General features: G+C 40.8%; 1 long non-coding RNA gene across 1 annotated transcript in view; it reads right to left on the reverse strand.

The window, feature by feature from the left end:
- LOC113900184 overlaps positions 1-20,185 on the reverse strand; it is a 160,517-nt gene that overhangs the window by 73,792 nt on the left and 66,540 nt on the right. The window contains exon 2 of the long non-coding RNA XR_003513079.1: positions 9,767-9,990. This is a non-coding gene — a long non-coding RNA (uncharacterized LOC113900184). The remainder of the gene's footprint in view (positions 1-9,766; positions 9,991-20,185) is intronic.

The following is a 20,185-nucleotide window of genomic DNA, read 5'->3' on the forward strand; positions in this document are numbered from 1 at the left end:
CTCTGGTCCTCAGTCCCTGGACTGTACTGGTGACCTCTGAGACACCTTCTACCCCAGCCAGTACAGTCCCTTCAAACCTGCTGGCTCTGTTTTTTCCCCTGGAGCACATACAGCATGGTGACCTATAGTGAGGCTGCTGCCTAGAGTTCTAGTTCCTTGGTTGTATCATAAAGTTGAGCCTTTGAAGATCTGGTCACTCCTTAGGTCACTTATGGAGATGGCTCTGGTTGCTGATGCTTGAGGAGCCCAGACCTCTGTCCATCTCCCCTGTCTCCTGGAATCTTTTAGTTTGATGAACACTCCATTTTCTTCATGTTTCCCTTATAGGTCCCCCACCCCTCCTGCCACACATGCACCTTACAAATGAATCAAAACAAAAGTCAAGAAGGAAAATATATTGCAGGTAACTTGTGCTCTATGCTCTGCCACAGCATCCTTTGAGACAAGGAAGCACGGAGCCTGTTCTTTGCTCACATGGTAGAAGGGAGAGAGTGGTCACTGCATGGGGTGGGAGAGGGATTAAAAACAAATGAATAGGTTAAAAAAGTCTTGTCAATAGCATTTAAAATTAATGAGGGGGAAAAGAAAATAGACATGTTGAAAGGCTATTAGCTGCCAAATAGAAGGGTTAATTGACTTTGTATTTGGTGTCACTATCTTCAGTGATTCCTTAAAATTTTATACATGATGCCACCTCATCTTGAAGCTATTCTGGTATGAATAATGTCACTCCTCCTTTCCCCGTCTAACTTTTTAGAGTCAGGAATGAGGAGTGTTTCTTGTCTACATTCTGTAAACCAAGTCAGCAATTCTAGCTCTAATTAATATGGGACTCCTACTCCAGCTGCAAACAAATATTTGTGTAACAAATGAAACAGCATATAATCCACAATCAAGCTTCTTACTGAGCCCCTTATTCCAGCTACTTCTCTGAATAGAGCCCATTTACTATTATAGTCTCCAATCTTGCATAGCAAAGCAGCTTAGGTGGGGTATCTCTGCTGGCATGTGAGCCTAGTAATTTATTGATACATTTAAGACAAGCAAGCATATGCTAACATTTTTTTATTCATTATAGATCCTATTCCAAGAAGCAGAGAATCCACATTTTGGGGATTCACAACTCTAATTCATGCCATACATACGAAGGCTGGATTCTAGTAAAAAAATTGATGAATCACTAGAAGAGGGAAGGTCAGTTCTTCTTAAACCTATAACCATGATTGACTGAGTCACAGAAACTCTGATTCAAATGGGGTTAAACAATAGGGGGATTTATTGTTCCATTTAAAAGGCCAGAGGCGAGTTGATTCTAGCATTGGTTAATCCAGGGGCTCAGTGACATCATGGAAGACCCGGGCTCTATCCAACTTTCTTCTCTGCCACCCTCTATGTGTTGGCTCTTCCCTTGTCCCAAGACAGATGAAGCTCTTCCAAGCTCTAAATCCCAGCAAGATTTCCAGAGTCAGAGGGAAAGAATGGTCTCTTCTTGCCTGTCACTCCTTAATAGCAAGAAAGTTTCTTCCAGAAGTATGCCCCTAACCAGAAGATTTATTCTCATGTCTCATTGGCTAGAATTGAATCTAGAACACCGTCCCAGGGCTTGACCCATGGTGCCCCTTCCGTGGCACCTGGCCATGGGAACCAAGTCAAGGCTTTCCTAAGAGTGGAAGGGATAGATTTAAACAGGCAACTGACAGTGTATATCATACCAGCTTATCCCCCATGAGCTAATAAATGGCTTATAAATGTGTTTTCAGGAATGTAGTTAGAAGTAAATATATGATGTTAACACATATCCTATCAACTATTTTTTTGTGTGTGCATGTTCCTTTTGTTTACTTTTTTAGCCTCAATTTTAGTTCCTTGACCAGGGATTGATCCAGGATCCTTGGCAGTGAGAGCACAGAGTCTTAATCACGGGACTTCCAGGCAATTCCCTACTCTATTAACTGCTAGATGTTTCATCTGAACTTTCATCAACTTTTGGAAGACACAAAATAATTTTTAATGAGTACCTTTAATGATCCAAGTCTTTCTTAATTCATATCATTTACACTTATTTAAGAGATGTCTTAGGAGTAGGGGAGATGTTATAGGACTTGGAGGCTGCTGCTTCTCAAGAGTCATCCTGAATGCTCAGGTGTCTTCCGCGGCTCCTCTGTAGACTCATCAAGTCATTGTCTCTGCATCTTGGTCTTGCTCTTTGCTCTTCTTTGTGCCTGTCTGCTCCTCTAGAGAGGCGTCTGCTTATGTGATGCTCCTATCGCAACCATGTGAATTACGGCCATGTTTACATTTTGGTTCTTTCTTCCAAACTGCCTCTCTCACATTTCCATATGATTGATGGATACTCCCAGTTAGGTATATTGCTAGTAACTCAAACTCAGCACATTTAAAGTCACCATGCCTTCTCTCATCATCTCCAGTTTTATTCCAAACATTTAATCAAAGCCAACCAACTCAAATTTTATCTTCTTTGTAAAGAACTTTCTGATTTTCACCCATCCAATAAAATAATGGTATGGACCTAACAGAAGCAGAAGATATTAAGAAGAGATGGCAAGAATACACAGAAGAACTGTACAAAAAAGATCTTCACGACCCAGATAATCACAATGGTGTGATCACTCACCTAGAGCCAGACATCCTGGACTGAGAAGTCAAGTGGGCCTTAGAAAGCATCACTATGAACAAAGCTAGTGGAGGTGATGGAATTCCAGTTGAGCTATTTCAAATCCTGAAAGATGATGCTGTGAAAGTGCTGCACTCAATATGCCAGCAAATTTGGAAAACTCAGCAGTGGCCACAGGACTGGAAAAGGTCAGTTTTCATTCCAATCCCAAAGAAAGGCAATGCCAAAGAATGCTCAAACTACCCCACAATTGCACTCATCTCACATGCTAGTAAAGTAATGCTCAAAATTCTCCAAGCCAGGCTTCAGTAATATGTGAACCATGAACTTCCTGATGTTCAAGGTGGTTTTAGAAAAGGCAGAGGAACCAGAGATCAAATTGCCAACATCCACTGGATCATGGAAAAAGCAAGACAGTTCCAGAAAAGCATCTATTTCTGCTTTATTGACTATGCCAAAGCCTTTAACTGTGTGGATCACAACAAACTGTGGAAAATTCTGAAAGAGATGGGAATACCAGACCACTTGACCTGCCTCTTGAGAAATTTGTATGCAGGTCAGGAAGCAACAGTTAGAACTGGACATGGAACAACAGACTGGTTCCAAATAGGAAAAGCAGTACATCAAGGCTGTATATTGTCACCCTGCTTATTTAACTTATATGCAGAGTACATCATGAGAAACGCTGGACTGGAAGAAACACAAGCTGGAATCAAGATTGCCGGGAGAAATATCAATCACCTCAGACATGCAGATGATACCACCCTTATGGCAGAAAGTGAAGAGGAACTCAAAAGCCTCTTGAATGAAAGTGAAAGTGGGGAGTGAAAAAGTTGGCTTAAAGCTCAACATTCAGAAAACGAAGATCATGGCATCTGGTCCCATCACTTCATGGCAAATAGATGGGGAAACAGTGGAAACAGTGTCAGACTTTATTTTTTTGGGCTCCAAAATCACTGCAGTTGGTGACTGCAGCCATGAAATTAAAAGACGCTTACTCCTTGGAAGGAAAGTTATGACCAACCTAGATAGCATATTCAAAAGCAGAGACATTACTATACCAACAAAGGTCCATCTAGTCAAGGCTATGGTTTTTCCTGTGGTCATGTATGGATGTGAGAGTTGGACTGTGAAGAAGGCTGAGCACCAAAGAATTGATGCTTTTGAACTGTGGTGTTGGAGAAGACTCTTGAGAGTCCCTTGGGCTGCAAGGAGATCCAACCAGTCCATTCTGAAGGAGATCAGCCCTGGGATTTCTTTGGAAGAAATGATGCTAAAGCTGAAACTCCAGTACTTTGGCCACCTCATGTGAAGAGCTGACTCATTGGAAAAGACTCTGATGCTGGGAGGGATTGGGGGCAGAGGAGAAGGGGACGACAGAGGATGAGATGGCTGGATGGCATCACTGACTCGATGGACGTGAGTCTGAGTGAACTCTGAGAGTTGGTGATGTACAGGGAGGCCTGGCGTGCTGCGATTCATGGGGTTGCAAAGAGTTGGACAGGACTGAGCGACTGAACTGAATAAAATAACACATATCAAGTGCCTGTCATGGGTCTTGACCTACTGTCGACCTCACTATAAGGTGGTGAGCAAGCCCCCATGGAGCATATGTTCCTGCGCAGTGATGTATCAGATCATGAGTGACCAGTCATCTCTGCAGAAGCTGACCTGTGGTCTCTGATCTTCCAGAACTTTCACTGTCTGTGTGAGACACTGTAATAGCAAATTCATACCTTGGAAAGAATTTGGGCAGGGTGCGGTTCTAAGTGCCTAAAATGTAATAACTCATTTAACTATCACGACAACCCTGTGAGGTGGCCCTGTTTGCCCCACCCTTTATAGAGGAGGAAACTAAGAGAAGAAAGATTAAGAAATTCACTCAGGTTTTCAAAGCCAATAAGTAATAAGCTTCCTTCCTTGAAAGCCAGGAAAGTAAATTAGAATAAATTCTAGTTTGAGTAAAAGTAAAACATTGAAACTTAAAATAATGTGATATTTAGTGCACCTACTTTTTCATTTTCAACATTTTCTCAACTACATCAGTGTCACAGAAAAATAATAGCAGTTAAAACTACAATGAAACATCTACATAGGGATACATGTTTTTCTTTTGTTTAGGGCTCCAGTATGACTTGACACAGGATTGCTGGAGACTGTATGTATTTAAACTTTTGCTATTTTGTGCATCATGAATTTTTTGTATTAATTTTGATTTTTTAAAATATTGCATTAAAATATTTATCTCGATCACCAAACTTTTGGCACCCTTGTAAATTGTGTGCCCAAGGTGAGCCCTTAACTCTAATCCTGGCCTTCAGGGGTAGAGCTGGGATTTAAAACAAGGAACTGCGCTCCGGGTCTGTCCTTTTGACTACGGCACAACTCATGTCCTAGCACTGTTGATTTTTGTATCGATATCTACATACCACTGCTCTTTCCAATTAAACTAAAAATGCCTTGAGGACACAGACCATATATCATACTGCCTTCCTGTATTCCTAAAGCATCTGGCATGGTGTTTGATATATAGGGTGCTTGATAAAGATTGGCTGAAAGGGACTTTTCTAGTAAGCTAAAATTTACTGTAGAACCAGCTAATTTTACCACAATTTGTAGTTTTGCTTTCTTTCTGGCAATTTCCCTCTTATATATTACATTTTAATTTTAGAAAGATAATTAACTGAATAGCGCATCTCATATAAAGATGATGAATGAACACGTGCTAACAAAAATGTTATAAAAATAAAATGCTTTCTTCCACCTAGTATTGTCTTTTTAGTGAGACCTTTTGCATTTTTCAGAAATATATGGCCTTTGAAAAGAACATCTGTGTTAGTTTTGTAAGTGAACAGATGGATATAGTAAAGAGAAAGTAGAATGTTCATTGACATAATTATCAGCTCTTTGGTTACAGTGCAGCAGTTTCTGAAGTACAACATTTCTGTGATTTATGCCTCCCTGCAAACTAGAGCTCTGCTCATTACCTCCCACACCTTGCTGGGGATCAGTTCACCTGTGGGTGTACCCCTCTCAGTGTAGTGATGACACGCCTGGGTGGTTATGTTTTCTCCAGCACTACTTCTGGGAAGGATTGAGGGAAGGGTAATGAGTATCTTCTCTCCTGCCACTGAACTTAGAAATGTGGCCTTTGGAGGGAAGAGGGAATCAGTGATGAACGCAGGGATTTCTTCATTATATAAAAGCCATTGACTTGTTTTTCTGTATGTTAACATCCTATGAACAGGTTTTAACAGCTTTTGAATTTTATCTTTAAGCAGTCTACAGGTAAATTATACAGGATATTCTACCAAGGTATAGAGTAGTATATTCTATACTTTACTATAGTAGATATAGAATTCTATACCTTCTAGTTTATTTATTAATTTTACAAAAGAGATTTTACAGAGGAGAGCCCAGCAAATTGTCACTTGCTTGACATTTGGGAATTATATGGATGAGCCCTTACTCTCTGGGTTTCTGCTGAGAATACAATGCTATACTCAGGCTAACTTGGAAATGGTATTATATGATGCAGTATGAAGCACTTTGTAATTACCCAAATTCTGCAGCTATTAATATTTGCTTAATTTTTTGAGGAAACAAGGTGTGAGGAGAACAGTGAGAATTGTGAGTTTGCTCTGAAGGCACTTTTACTAAAGGTCACACTCCCCATAAGATCTGGTCTTGAAAACCCTGCTCTATTTTTGGTACAAACACAACCTCGTGTATCTTGAGGGGGAGAAGACACACTCCTGGAGAAGATATTATTTTCTCCACACAGCCTTTAGCTACTCCAGGGGCACCTCTGTATTCATCACTTAGACCAGTATAGACTGTGATGAGTGGCAACAAACTTAGTGAGACTCAAGTCCATTGTAACTTCTAATAAACTGAGCAGAGAAAATAGTTTCGTGGGTCATCTGAGTGAAACAGGTGAGACACAGTCTTCAAATATATGAAGAAGGGCAGCACGAAGAGTTGGTACAACATGAGAAAAACAGTTGCAAAGGGTGGAGAGTGGTAGGGTCCAGTGCCTAAGTCCCGGCGTGGACCTTACCTCTCTGAGTTCTCAGGGGAGAGAACAAGGCAGCCAGAACACCCTGTGAGGTAAGCTGGAACTTAGACCAGGCACAGCACAAAGGATCAAGTACCCTTTCTATTTCTGCATTGAGGCTAGTTCTATGTACCGTGGCAGGATCCCGTAAATTGAGAGACATGAGGATTTAGAGTTCACTTCTGGTCTTAGATTTAGATGCTAGAGCCCAAGAAAGTAACAAATGGGGAGGTCTGTGAGGATGTGATTCAAGAAATACTTGAACTGGGGTCTGAATTGGGGTCAGATTCCACTCTCACAGGAGCCAGGGAGTCATCCGGGCAAGCATGGCTGTCACCACCGCTGCTCGTGCTGCCCTTGCTGCTGGCTGCGTGGCCCGGGGCCGCCCCTTCCGCCCAGGCTGTGGCTGCTACCAGCCCCTGTGCTGGGAACAGCATGCCCAGCTGGGGTGCAGGACGGACTCTGGGCCTTGTGAGTATGGGTCACCATCGGATCTGCCCAAGAGCTGGAAATGGTGCAAGGTGGGATGGGGCTGACTAGGCCAGTGTTACCAGGAACAAGCACACCCCAGCATGGCAGAACCCACTGGATCCAGCATCCACCCCACCACAGCCCCAAGGAAACCAGTAACAAGTACCAGGCCAAGGACCAGGAGTGTGACAAGGTTAGCCAGGGCAGAACAGGCGCTGAATTCAGACAGTGCCATATCCTCCAGAACCACAAGAAACCACTAGAAAGTTGGTGACTTCTCCCTCTCTGGGAGGGAGAAGATGATGGCAGAAATCTAGGCGAGCGGGTCATCAGCCACAGTACAATGGCAACAGGCAAGATGTCTAATCCCTCTGGAGGCATCTATGCTGAATTCCATGAGGAGGCCCATTTCCGTGGCCAGGTGGGATGTCACCGATGGAAGAGAGTACTGAATTGTCCAGAATTTACAGAGTGAACCATGGGGTGAGAGAGGCTGTGTGAGGACAGTGACAAAGATGGGAAGAGTACTGATTACAACCTAGCTACCCAGGAGAACTGCACATTTGGGGACCCCATCACTTAAGGCAGATGTCTCCAGAAGAACACTTCTTAAAGAAATAATCTCATGATCCATAACCAGAGGGGATTCCATCAACATGGGCCCTGGGTTGGTCCTACCATGGTTTGAAGGAATGGGAGTTAATGTTCAAGTATCTGATGGCTGGTAACAGCACTGAGTACAGAGGAGGGACAGCTGTCTAAATGCCAGCGTGTGCTGAAGGAGCGTTCCTGGGGGAGAGTCTGACTGTGGATGACTTGAACCTACACAGGATGACTTCCTGCCACAGTGATGGCTGTGAACCATCTACCTGGAGAAGAGTGATCGCTAGACAGTGAATGATGTGACCTACGTTTTATTCAGTGAATGATTCGGCAACTGTAGTCTGTGATGAATTTAAGAGGCAAAACAGTTCAGACTTGTCACCTGTTTGTCACCTTGAAATCCATGGGAGGGTGGGGGGAAGGGAGATGGCAATTTCAAGTTGCCTAAGGGATGAAAAAATACACATGTCACACCAGAAAGAGGGAAAGAAGGGAGAAAGAGAGAGAGAAAGGAAGGGAGGAAGGGAGGGAGGCTGGCAGGAAGAAAGAGGGGAGGGAGGGAGGGAGGGAGAGAGGGAAAGGAACTGAACACCCATCCTGGGGCAAGGTGCTGGCCCCAGGACCGGAGAGACCGGCACGATTAGACACGATGCTGCCCTCCTGTAGCTGTGATCTGTCTGGGATTGTATATGTTACATGCCAGCCTACTGTAGGTTTTCAAGATTGGACAAGTTGCAAATACACTTTCAGAACCACGTGCTAATATGTGTGGAAATAATAACTGAAAAGTCTATAGTGATAGGACTCTGTTTTCCTTCCTTACTTTAGTAGTATTTCTCACACTTCAGAAAACCTTTGTATTATGCATCTTCCAGGCCATATTTCTTCAATACCTGCCTTGACTTCTCTCCTGCTGAGCTCTGCTCTACAATACATTTGCCTCCCTAGAAGCTAATTATAAGCCTGTATTTTAATGCCTACTTACAAGGAAAGCTTGTGTCAAAAGCAGCACACATACACACACACACATATATATATATATATAAATTGCAAAGAGTACAATTCCAGAACAGTGATGGAGCAATGCCCTTGGATATGTTCACCAAGGAATGATTCAGGGAAGTTGAAATAGGTTTGTTCATGTTAGTGCTGGCCAAGTCCTGATGCTTAATCAGTGTTTATTGACAATAATCATCATGATAGTGATGAAATGACCTGGTAAAGTTCATTTGGGACACTTTCTAGCTATAAAAAGGGGCAGATGAACTTTCGTGCTCGTCAAGATCAGAGCTTAGGTTACTGCAGCATTGAAGGTAAGTTCATGCCTTTGCAGGTCCACAAAGTTTTTCACTAGTCCTTCTCAATCTTGAGAAATAATGTTTCTGTTGTAATAGTAGCTTAGAATATTTGAGTGTTAGGTCTTAAGTTTTGGACTTTTAATCACAGGCTTTCTAGCTAATGTTACAATCTCTTTTCGGCCTTTGGTCTCCTGAGCCAGTTCTGAAAAGCTGAGATGCTATTATCACTTTCTCTTTTGTACTGAAATGTTATGAGGTATAAGGGGGAAAAAAGTATAAATAGGAATAGTTTAAGGATGTATTTACATCTTGGATTTTTGAAGAGAAAACTCAGATCTCCCAAACTGTCTTTTATCATCTATTTAAGGTCTAGAGCACTATTGAAGTTCGCCTCCCCTTAAAACCAAACAAACAAAAATTTTTTTCAGAGCTTCCATGAACTTCCGCATTTATAGATGGAAAGATATATGGGACTACACACTTTCAAGCCTCATTGCAGGACCCTAGTTTTAGTGGGATCATGTAAAACCTTGTATTGTTGAAAACCCAACCTTGTATTGTCTTCCATCTTGAAGCAGCATTGAGTATTTTATCAAACTGATAGCAAGGAAGTGTTTCACCTGCTTGACTTTTTCTTACTGTTTCATCTGAGTTTCAGTGCAGTGTGTCTACACCCTGCTGGGTGTGGAGGCCGTGACTCACCTAGAGAGAGGATGTAGTTCTCTGGCCACATCCAGGGTGTTGCAGGATGACTGAGGCACTTCTCACTTGGGCTTGATGCCATTTTGTTCCTTCCCTGGTTCTCACTTGGATATTTGCTTGGCTACTTGCTACCAAGGAGAACCAGTCCGTTGAGTATTTGAATATTAATTCCTCTTTCTACACAAGTGGCTGAGCAAGTTTTTACTGGAAGCGTAGACTACTGCCTGAGGAAAGATGGGGGTGGGGAGAAGCGAGATTGAGGTTAAAAGGCAAAGGACCTGCAGAAAATAGCTTTCCTGTCTAATTACAAGTTTTATGATGCTTTCCCATTGTCCAGGATCTCTGAGCATAAGACTAAGAAAACGTTTTGGTGAGAACAACCTCACATTATCAGTTCACACCAAGGAGGTCCCTCTCCGGCTGCAGCACCACAGCTTGGTCCATTAGAGCTCAGGGAGGGACCTGATACCTGGTCATCTGAGTCCTGTGAGTTGCATTTTGTACATAGCACCTTCTCCTTTCACCCTCTCTCAGACTAAGCAGTTTCCCAGAAAGCTAGTGGCTGCAGGCCAGGTATAACTGCGGGGAGAAGCTACCTGGATAGAAGCAGGTGCAGTCAGGCAAAGGGTGAACTTGTACACCAGGCGACCTTTCCTCCCGAGGGTGTCAACGTTCTCCTCATTCTCAGAGGCTCGCTCACCCCTGTGTCCTTTTCTTTCCCTCCTGTGGGCACTTCCAGAGCTGGGTAGCTTGGGTACATTTCTTATCCAAAGCCTTTTCTTTCTTTTTTAAAATATAATATGACTAGTTGATCAAGAGTTGTATCTAAGAGTGGTCAGATTGGGTATTTGGGGTAGTCAGGCCCAAACCCAGCTCTTTATCAGAAATATGGGAGCAGGGGAGAGGGAGAAGCTGGTTAAAAAATATACACTCCAAAACAACAAGTACCTACTGTATATCACAAGGAACTGTATTTAATATCCTATGATAAACCATAGTGGAAAAGAATATGAAAAAGAACGTATATGTGTGTAACTGAATTACTTTGAGGTACAGCAGACATTAACATAACATTGTAAATCAATCATGAAAGTCAAAGTGTTAGCCACTCAGTGGGGTCTGGCTCTACGACCCCATGGATAGGCTTTTCTGTCCATGGAATTCTCCAGGCAAGAATACTGGAGTAGGGTAGCCATTCCCTTCCCTAGGAGACCTTCCCGACCCAGGGATAAAACTGAGGTTTCTGACACTGCAGGCAGATTCTTTATTGTTTGAACCACCAGGAGATCATACTTCAATAAAATAGGGAAAAAACCATTCCAGGATGATATATCTTTACTGATGCAGTCCACCAAAAATTTAAAGAAGCCTTAATACCACTCTTTCTCACAATCTTCCTAAATCGAACAGAAGGGAATAATTTTTAACTCATTCTATGAGACCAGCATTACCCTGATTCCAAAGCCAGAAAAAGATACTACAAGGAAAGAAAACTATATACCAGGGTCCAATAAGAATACAGCATTTAAAAAAAATATTAGCAAATCAAATTCAGCAACATATTAAAAGGATTATGTACCATGACCAAATGGAATTTATTCATGAAATGCAAGGAGAGTTCAATATTTAAAAATCAATTTCTGCAATATACCACATTAATGTAATGAAAAAAAAATCTCACAGGATCATTTCAATTAATGCAGAAAACTGTTTGACAAATTTAACACTCAATGACAAAAATACTCAATAAACTAGAAACAGAGGGAAACTTCCTCAGTATTAAAAGGCCATATATTAAAAATCCTCAGCAAATATCATACTCAATGGTGAAAGACTGAGAGCTTTTCTCTTAAGATTAGGAACGAAAGAAAGATGTCTGCTTCTAGTCAATATAATATTGGAAGTTCTAGCCAGAGATATTTAGGCAATAGAAAGAATGAAAACATATGTAAATTGGAAAGAAAAGAATAAAATTATCTCTGTTCAGAGATGATAGAATTTTTTATGTAAAAAATTCTAATGATTACGCACAAAACAATTAGAGTGAATAATATTTAGCAGCTGCAGGATACAAAAAAAATACAAAAAATCAGTTACATTTCTATATACTAGCAATGAAAAGTCTGAAATGGAAATTAAGAAAATTATTCCATTTTTTAGGATGTCAAAAAGATAGTATTCAGGAATAAAAAAATATATTTTTATGGTGACACTGTGCAGCATGTGGGATGTTAGTTCCCCCCCAGGGAACAAACCTGTGACCTCTGTGGTGGAAGCATAGTCTTAACCACTGGACTACCAAGGAAGTCTCAGGAATACAGTTTTAATCAAGGAGGCTAAAGAACATTGAAAATTACAAAACATTGCTGAAGGAAGTTAAAGAACACAAATAAATGGAAAGACATCCTGTGTTCATGGACTGGAAGGCTTGGTAAGATGAAGTGTCTTAGTCACTTGGTTGTGTGTGACTCTTAGTGACCCCATGAACTGTAGCCCATAGCCCACCAGACTCCTCAGTCCATGGCATTCTCCAGGCAAGAATACTGGAGTGAATAGCCATTCCCTTCTCCAGGAGAGCTTCCTGATCCAGGGATCAAACTTGGTCTCTTGCATTGCAGGCAGATTCTTTACCATCTGAGCCACCAAAGAAGCCCATTAAGTTGAAAATATTACAGAAATTGCTCTACACATTCAATACAATCTCTTTCAAAATCCCAACAGCATTTTTTTCAGAATAGAAAAATCTATTCTAAAATTCATATGGAATATCAAAGGACCTGGAATAATCAAAACAATATTTCAAAAGAGAAACAAAGAACAGAATTGGAGGTCTCATTCTTCCTGATTTCAAAACTTACTACAAAGCTACAGTAATCAAAACAGTGTGGTATTGGCATAAGGACAGACATATAGACCAATGGTACAAAATAGAATCCTAGAAACAAACCCTTGTATATATGATCAAATGATTTTTGACAAGGGTGCCAAGACCATGCAATAGGGAACGGACAATCTTTTCAACAAATGGTACTGTGAAAACTGGATATCCACATGTAGAAGAATGAAATTGGACACTTTCCTTATATTATTTAAAAAAAATCAGCTTTGTTTAGGAACAAAGACCTAAATTTAAGAGCTAAACTATAAAACTCTTAGAAGAAAACACAGGAGAAAAGCTTCATAACACTGGACTTGATAATGATTTTTTGGCTATGACACCAAAAGCACAGGCAAGAAAAGAAAAAATAGACTGGGCTTCAACAAAATAAAAAAGCTTAGTGCATCAAAGGACACTCTGAAGAGAGTAAAAAGACAGCCCACACAATGGGAAAGTATGATAAGGAGTTAATATTCAGAATATATTAAAACTCCTATAACTCAGAAACAAAAAAATAAAACCAAACCTAATTTTAAAATGGACAAAGGACTTGAATAGATATGTCTCCAAAGAAGATATACATATGGCCAATAAGCACACAAAAAGATGTTCAACATCATTAGTCACGTTGTTATTGTTTTCTTGTTAAGTGGTGTCTGACTCTTTTGCGACCCTATGGAAAAGTAGGCTGCCAGGCTCCTTCTGTCCATGGGATTTCCTAGGCAAGAATATTGGAGTAGGTTGCCATTTCCTTCTCCAGGGGATTTTCCTGACCCAGAGATCAAACCCACAACTCCTGCATTGGCAGGCAGGTTCTTCACCATTGAGCCACCAGGGAAGCCTCTATTAATCATGCTGCTACTGCTAAGTCGCTTCAGTCGTGTCTGACTCTGTGCGACCCCATAGACAGCAGCCCACCAGGCTCCCCTGTCCCTGGGATTCTCCAGGCAATAACACTGGAGTGGGTTGCCATTTCCTTCTCCAATGCATGAAAGTGAAAAGTGAAAGTGAAGTCACTCAGTTGTGTCCGACTCTTAGCGACCCCACGGACTGCAGCCCACCAGGCTCCTCCATCCATGGGATTTTCCAGGCAAGAGTACTGGAGTAGGGTGCCATTGCCTTCTCCTCTATTAATCATGAGGAAAATGCAAATCAAAACTACAAAGAGATATCACTCTACACCCCTTAGAATGGCTTTTACAAAACCAAAACCAAACAAAATGAAAAACAAAAAGAATAAAACAAAAACAATGAAAAAAGAAACAGAAAATAGTAAGCATTGACATAGTTGTAGAGAAATTGGAACTCTAGTACACTGCTGATGGGATGTGAAATGGTGCAGCTGTTGTGGAAACCAGTTTGATTGCTCCAAATGGTAAACATAGCATTACTTGTATGCAGTAATTCCACTCCTTGGTATATACTCAAAACAACCGAAAGCAGGCAACGAAACAGAAACTTATACACCAATGTCTGTAGCAGCATTATTCACAATAGCTGAAAAGTAGAAACAACCCAACTGTTTACCATGAGATGAATGGTTAAAGGAAATGTACCTTATATATATAATGCATATTTGGCCATAAAGAGGAATGAAATTCTAATACCTGTTATAATAAATGAAACTTGAAAATATTATGCTAAGTAAAATAACAAAAGGACAAATAACATATGATTCAATATATATATGTGGTACCTGGAAAGTAGAATAGAGATTGCCTGGAGCTCAGGGGGAGGGAGAAATAGGGAGTTACTTTTAAACTATTCCTGAGTTTCTGTTTGGGATGATAAAAATGTTTTGGGAAATGAACAGTGGTGATGATGGCACAGCATTGCAAATGCATTAAAGCCACTAAATTGTACATATGTCTGCTTAGTCGTGCTTAGTCCCTCAGTCGTGTCTGACTCTTGTGACTCCCTGCCCCCTCCATGGACTGTAGCCCACCAGGCTCCTCTGTACGTGGGATTCTCCAGGCTTGAATACTAGAGTGGGTTGCCATGCCCTCCTCCAAGGGATCTTTCCAACCCAGAGATTGAACCCAGGCCTCCTGCATTGCAGGTGGATTCTTAACTGTCTGAGCCACCAGGGAAGCCCAAATTGTACATTAAAAAACACACACACACACCAATTATTTTTAAATTGTACATATAAAAATGGTTAAAATTGTAAATTTTATATTATAAATATTTTACCATAGTTAAAAACAGTTTAAAAAAATACACATACCAGAGCTCCATTCTTGAAGAACAGAGAGGCAGATGCTGTAAATATGGGATGGGTACTTGGAATCTGTAATTTTTTTTTTTAATGCCTTCCTGTCTTTCTTGGGCATAGACAGGTTTGGGAATTTAGGATATAATCTCTATCAACTCTTTCCAAGGGGACTGACACCAGCCTGTGAGGAAATGTTTAACAGTATATGAGGAAAACGTGTTTTTCATAAGATCTTAGTGTGTTAGAGTGCTGCTTTTAAAATCTGAGATTGTCATTTTCACATTGTTTTGGTATTAGAGTCAGGTTGTTTTTGAAACCGTCTGTACTTGGTAAAATGAAAATCATTAATCCTTTGTTGGGCTCCCCCGAAACTGTGAAATTTTAATGGCTTATTAAATTCCAAAGGCTGGAAAAGTTTGCTCCAGATGCTAACCATTTGAAAATATGGTAGCATAGACTGCTCCTGCTATTTATTTGTACAATAAGAAACTGGAAGGATGTATGCATTTTTTGTTGTTCGTAGGATCCTCGAGGAAAAAAAAAAAGGGCAGAGTTGCAGTCGACAGTATTAAGATATTATTTCTCTTGCTGCCTGCTGCAATGCTCTTCCTCCATAAGGAGAGGCGGGACCAGGAGGACAGAGAATAGTATAACTCTTCCGGGAGAAGAACCGCCTTCTGGGCAGGGCCTTGAAGGCCCTTGCCTCAGTGTTTGGGGGCTGAAGAAGGGCAGGGGCCAGGGAACGGCCACTGCTAAGGGATGCCTTTGCATTCCAAAGGACTGTTTCTGTCCAGGGAGTGTAGAGTCTGTGGGAGCCACACCCACCCCCACCCTTCAGGCAGTTTAATTATTGAAAAGTGCTTCGGAAGCACAAAGGGCTGGAGAGACTCCATGTGCCCTTGCTCGGGCCTGTGTGGGAGTTGGCATTTGTGACACTGAGGCTCCTCTGGGAGGCTGTGGAACAAGAAACACTTCTTTCCTCTTGCGGTTCAATCTTAGGATTTGTCCAGGAAACAGAGAGACGGTCCAGGGACAGCATTCTATCTCCAGAGAGAAGTGCTTTTTTTTTTTTTTTGGTGATAGGATTTGTAAGATATTTAAATAAATGAGCCACATCAGATTTTAGTTTTGTTTTCTTGTTTTAAATTTTATATTAAAAGTTTACATTCAGGTCATTTGTATATAAATGAGATCATGTAATATGTTCCTATTCTGTGACTTAACTGTTTTTAAACTTAACAATGTTTGCTGGAGTTCTTTTTGTGTTAGTACATAAAAGCTTCCCTCATTTTTCTTTAAAGGCTACATTCTTGCCAAATTATGGACACATTGGTGGTTTGCCATTTTTCAGCATCAAACAAACAATACTGCTGCAAGCTTTTGTTCACAAATTTATGTGCTTATGCATCAATATTTCTGAAGGATATATTTCTGAAGTAGGATTTCTGCATCAAAAGGCATGCACGTTTGAATTTTGGGTAAATAATGCCAAAGCTTCTCCCTGAAAATTCTGTTCTAATTTACAAAGACACCAAAATACTCATGGACATTGAACATTATAAATTAAAAAAAAACTGCCAGCATCATATGCAGAAAAAGCTGCATCATTTAAAATCGCATCTTTTCATTGTGCATCTTTTCATATGCCTATTGACCATTTGGATTTTTGGTAGCATTTTCTCAAAGTATAAAAATACAGAAAAGTATAAAAGTATACAGAAAAGTATTCTACTGAAATAATTAACAGAATTCTTCTTATACCACCATCCAGGTCAAGAAATAGAATATTATCAGAACTTTTCCCACCCCCCCCAAGTAATCACTATTCTGCAATATAACTTGCATAGATTAGACGTGCCTGGTTTTAAACTTCATAAAATGGAATCATACAGCATGCACTCATGTCTAGCTTCCTTCATTCAACATTATGAGTCATTCATGTACTTGCTTGTAGCTGTAATGTATTCATTTACATTGCTTATTATATTCCATTATGTGAATATACCACAATTTATTTACTGATGGATATTTGGATTCTTTCCAACTTTCAATTACTAGCAAATAATGATGCTATGGATGTTCCTGTGCATGTCTTTCAGAATACATGTGCATACATTTTTGTTGGGTATATTATCTAGGAATGAAATTTTGGGGTCATGAGTAATATCAACCTGTCCAATTATATTTGTGAATTTTCTATAACTCTTCCTTGTACGTTAATTATTGGGTGGTTTGTATGCATTCTATTTATTCTGGATGTTTTTTCTGTTTTATAGCTCTTATAAATATTTTCTCCTGGTCTTTATTTATATTGACTTTTACTTCACAGAGTTTAAAATTTTTATGCAGTCAAGGTTATAAATCTTTTTCTTTATGGTTTCTGAGCTTTATATTTTGTTTAGAAAGTCTTTCCCTATCTCAAGATTGTAAAATATTCTCTTATGTTTCCTTTGAATACTCATTTTGATTTTTACATTAGGATTTTTAATCAGTCTGAAATTTATAATGGTGAGAGGCAGAGGCTAATTCATGCCCAACACTCAGGGCATGAATAAAATGATACCATTTGCTGTCTGGATTTTTAGATATTTATTTTTAAAAATTCCAAGATAGGTGATGACACCAACGAGCTAAGAAACTGTCAAAAAAATTTTTTTAATTCTTTTTTTTTTTTTTTTTTTACTTTTTAATAGTTTTCCCTAACATAAGCCTCAGATCTTAAATGGGCAAAAGTTCTGTATTAGTGGTTGCTACCACAAATGCCATGCGTGTAAATGGTCAGTGACAATTCATTTACTGTGTATTTATGGAACTTTAAAATGCAGTTCTCGTGGATTTTTGTGTCTGATAAGGAGAAAGATTCCATCCTAGAATCTTCAAGGCAGACTGATGGCACATTGGATCTGGGCTCTCAGGCCGGGAAACCCACAGCTGCTTCTTCCCTCCTAAGGGCCCAGCTCCTGTCCATCTGAGCAGATGCCCCCAGATAGGTTATGCGATCTCAACCTATCCTCAGTATAGTAAGGGGTCCAGTTAAGATTTTATCCAGTCCCCAGGGTCAGCTTTTGTTTATAGACATGACTTCCTCCAGCAAGTCTGCTCACCTAAGGGAAACTATTTTCTTGCCCACCTGGATGATGGGTGCAGGGCCACATGTGGAGAAGCGTGTGAGAACTCAGTTGTCCTCCCAGTGTGTCTGAAACGGAGCACTGGCTTGTGCCTGTTAACTAGCAGTGCCCAGTGTGGAGTTGTCTGTTCACAGACTTTCCACTGGCTCACAGTGTGAGCTGGTTTTATTCTGTTCGCCCCTCCTTTTTAAAACCTTTTTCCTTACACGTTTTGGAGAGGGCTGGTTACCTGTGGTTTAGTTAATAAGTTATATGACTGGAGCTTGAGCTGGAATGAGAAGAAACATCCCCCTAGCTTGACAAAGAGCTTGGTTTCCGGCTGGTGAACCACACATTCCCTGGTGAACCGTCTGAGCTGGTTCACTTGGAAATTGATCTGACCAAGCTCCAAAAATATAATCAAAGTGGGTTGAAATCACTCATTTTGTCACTTTCATTCTTAGTTTCACTATTTAAGGATTTGGCTGAAAGCATTTTAAGGATTTTGTCCTGAAAGCATGGAATTTTCTATTTGTGACAATGGCATTGTGTGTGCGTGCACATATTCAGTGTCCTGGGCTTGCCTGTACAGGCATGTTTTCAGCTGAACTATTTATACCTAAAGGCATGCAGTGATTAAAGATCACAGCGTATGGCAAGTTTTCTTTGATTTCCAGAATTGCCTATCTGAATTTGTAGGTTAGTGTCTTTGGAGAAATGCAATGTGCATCCAACTGATCACCTAGGTAGAGGACCTTGCCTCAGAAATATCTGAGGATAATTTACTTAGAAGAAACCAATATGCCTTTTTTTTTTTTTTTTTTTTGAGGAACAGGTGTATTTGACCACACATTGGGGAAGTGAAGACCTGAGCTTTGAGGAAGTCAAGTGTGAGGCCTCAGAGTGGTTATTTATATCTGAGTGATGTGTATTGAAAGTCAAAGACTTTCATTCCCCCAACATCACAGAACCAATTTAGAGAAGAGAAAAGGTGTGAGTTTTGCCTTGTTAAATATCTGTTGCACAGAGAAGAGTTCTGGTGTGGGTCAGACTGGGTCATGATCCACACACAGGCTCTACTGTAGACAGAAGGGTATTCACATGCTCTTGCTTCAGTACTTTGTGGATAAAGTGGCTCATTTCCCATTGGTTGACAGATGTGTGACTTGATTCTTGCTTCTTTTCCCAAGATGCTCCTCCCCCAACCCCACCATGTGAGCAGCCTGGTGTGGATGTTTGGGGGAGAAGGGGAGGAAGAACCTTACATTTTCTCTCAGCTCAAAATAAGAACACTGGACTCTAACAACAGCCCCAAACTATACATTAGAAACCCTTGTGTTCGCTGTTAGAACAAATGAAGCCTCATGTGACTAGTTTCCACTTTTCTGTCTCTTGAATTGTAAAGTTCCCCTGCTCCACGCTCTTCTGGTTATGGGAAACGAGTGTGTTTTCAGACCAACATGTCAGAATTATGAGGAAGAAACTTGGCTGTGGAACAAACTACGTGATATGCTTGACAAGAACTGAGTAAAAATACGTCTCAGATTTTCTGAGGCGGTCTTCCATTTTTGGTTCAGAAATAGGACCCAGCAGCCGCAGAAAGAGAAGCACCTTTGCGGCACCATTAGGGTCACATAGAGTCCCAAGTAAGGAACCAACAGAGGATTTTTCTGCACAGAAAGATGGGGTGTCTCTAGGAGGAGAACTTAGTCCTGTTTCTACCAGAGGTAGGTGGAAACTGAAAAGAGAATTTGTGATCATCTGCTCTAAATGAGAAGGCCAAGGTGCAGAGTCCTCAGAAGGATGGAGCAGTGAGGAAATGTGAGGTGGCGGGAAATCACGAGCCCGTTTACATAAACATTTAGCTCCTTCTGGGCTCGCCTAAGCCTAGTCCTTTGGAGTTTGCCTTTTACGAGGGTAAACATGGTTTAAGAGTGAGCAAATATTAGTTCACATAATTAAAACCTGTTGAGTTGAACAGGAAACGTTCAAGGGAAATCTGCAGGTGTCTGCAAGCAAGGGTGACTCTGGAAGGATCTCCGTATGTCGGCGCCTTTTCTCCCAAGGGGAGTGTCCCTGGAAGGAAGCCACTAAGGACAGGAGAGGAAACAGACTGCTTGTAAAAAACTGGAGCAGCGTGGAAAGGTTCTGAACTGATTAATAAGCCGCTAGCCCTGGGGAGGGTATAAAAGGCATCTGGGATATTTGCATTTTTGTTT

This window comes from Bos indicus x Bos taurus, chromosome 10 (assembly GCF_003369695.1).
Source record: "Bos indicus x Bos taurus breed Angus x Brahman F1 hybrid chromosome 10, Bos_hybrid_MaternalHap_v2.0, whole genome shotgun sequence".
In the NCBI taxonomy this organism is placed as follows: domain Eukaryota; kingdom Metazoa; phylum Chordata; class Mammalia; order Artiodactyla; family Bovidae; genus Bos; species Bos indicus x Bos taurus.